At 37.8% G+C, this 2,476-nt stretch overlaps 1 protein-coding gene across 1 annotated transcript in view; it reads left to right on the forward strand.

Moving 5' to 3' along the window:
- The first annotated feature begins 1,086 nt into the window (after positions 1–1,086).
- LOC118366459 (norrin-like) overlaps positions 1,087–2,476 on the forward strand; it is a 58,752-nt gene continuing 57,362 nt past the window's right edge. The window contains exon 1 of the mRNA XM_052493079.1: positions 1,087–1,336. The gene's annotated coding sequence lies outside the window, so the exon portion shown is untranslated. The remainder of the gene's footprint in view (positions 1,337–2,476) is intronic.

The raw sequence follows: 2,476 nt of genomic DNA on the forward strand, positions 1-2,476 counted from the left end.
TTCCCAAACCTTCCATGACAAAGTTATCACCTACAGAGAGATGAACCTGGAGAAGAGCCCCCTAAGCAAGCTGGTCCTGGGGCTCTGTTCACAAACACAAACAAACCCCACAGATCCCCAGGACAGCATCACAATTAGACCCAACCAAATCATGAGAAAATAAAAAGATAATTACTTGACACATTGGAAAGTAATTATCAAAAAAACAGTGCAATCTAGAATGCTATTTGTCCCTGAACAGAGAGTACACAGTGACAGAATACCTGACCCAAACTTAAGGAAAGCTTTGACTATGTAGAAACTCAGTGAGCATGGCCTTGCTATTGAGAAAGGCTGCCATAGGCAGACCTGACTCTCAAGAGAACACAGGCTATGTGCACACTGCTCACAAAATGAACTGGAAACTGAGCTGCACTTCGTAACCTGCCAAATGTATGACCATATTAGAGACACAAACAAACCCAATTTTTATAAATTCCTATATATATTGGGAGAAATACCACAGTGTGTCATCACAGCAGCAAGATTTGTGACCTGTTGCTACAAGAAAAGGGCAACCAGTGAAGAACAAACACCACTGTAAATACAACCCATATTTATGTTTATTTATTTTCCCTTTTGTACTTTAACTATTTGCACATCATTACAACACATAATATGACATTTGAAATGTCTTTGTTCTTTTGGAACATTTGTGAGTAATGTTTACTGTTCATTTTTTATTGTTTATTTCACTATTGTTTATTATCTATTATTAATTTATTTTCCCTTTTGTATTTTAACTATTTGTACATAATATGACATTTGAAATGTCTTTATTCTTTTGCAATTTTTGTGTGTGTAATGTTTCCAGTAAACACAAATATTTAACTATTTAATTAGTTTATTTTCTACTTCACTTACTTTTGCAATGTTAAATTATCTTTCCCATGCCAATTAAAGCCCTTAAATTGAAATGTAATTGAAATTATATTGAATTGATGTGAGAGGGAGGGAGGGAGAGCAGAGAGATGGAGGGAGGGAAGAGTGAGCGAGAAAGGGGGTGAGCGAAGCTCACACGATCAGTCTGCACGAGTCTGTGTGAGAGAGAGAGACAGAGAGAGAGACAGAAAGAGAGAGACAGAGATATATAGTGTGACAGAGAGAGAGACAGAGATAGATAGATAGGGATAGAGAGACATATAGAGAGAGAGACAGAGAGAAGGATAGCAAGTGAAATAGGGGACAGAGGGATTGAAAAGCTATTGTAGAAGGAAGAGGAGACTCTACTGGCTGTGTCGGATCAGCAGCAGCTGTTGGATATTCCTGTCTTCCTGTCTACGGTGGCGGGTTGAAGGTAAGACCACCAGAGATCTGGAGGTGACCCAGGGCTCCTCTCACTCTCAACCCAGGATCAGTGCACCTTCTCTGGATTTGATACTCACGATCACTGGGTGTCCTCAGCAGTTATTCCATCATAATTGGCATTTATGGGGTACATTAGCAGACTGTCATGTTCAAACGGAATGTAGTTTAATACTGTGGTTTACAGCATTAGGGCTCCAGTTTGCTATTTCCTGCACACATAGACAGAATAACTGTGATATCATATTTTCCATCAAAAGGTATTTTACCCGGTAACCAATTAATGTGCAAACTGAATGACACATAATTATAGCACAGCATTGCTTTAGGTAATGGTTGCCTTATCTTATGTACTATACAGACATATATATCAACAGTAATGTCATTCCTTCCATCAATTGGTGGATTAATACAGGTATTTTTTAAAGCCATTAGAGGATGGTTGAGGCGTTGGTCCTGCCTGGTTGTGTCAGCTCATCGTGTAGTCATTCAGCCGCAGTCATCAGGGATCTCCTGACTCCACTGTGTTATTTCTAGCCTCAGTATGTGCCCAGGCACTGTTCTGGTTAAAAGCACACATTTCAACAGCCCGACCCTGCCACTTTGTTTGGTAAGCTGAGGGATGAGGCTGGATGCATCAACTGACAATACATGAAACGGTTTGAAACAAACACATTGTTTGTTTCCAAATACTTATTCAAATAAATTAAGCTCTACATTTTGGGTACTGATATAGCATTTATAAGTTCAATTTTTTGAGTATCAATAGAGTTATATGAACTACTAAAATGATTAGAAATCAGAAACAGATTTAGCCTTTAAAGACTGTGATGATGACATACTGGTATGAGCTATCATACAACCATAGATATGGCTAGATAGAGTAATACATGTAGCTATGTAATGTTGTTGGAGCAATTACATTACTCTATGTAATGTTGTTGGAGCTATTACATTACTCTATGTAATGTTGTTGGAGGTATTACATTACTCTATGTAATGTTGTTGGAACTATTACATTACTCTATGTAATGTTGTTGGAGGTATTACATTACTCTATGTAATGTTGTTGGAGCTATTACATTACTCTATGTAATGTTGTTGGAGCTATTACATTACTCTATGTAATGTT

Source organism: Oncorhynchus keta, chromosome 34 (genome assembly GCF_023373465.1).
Source record: "Oncorhynchus keta strain PuntledgeMale-10-30-2019 chromosome 34, Oket_V2, whole genome shotgun sequence".
Classification (NCBI taxonomy): Eukaryota; Metazoa; Chordata; class Actinopteri; order Salmoniformes; family Salmonidae; genus Oncorhynchus; species Oncorhynchus keta.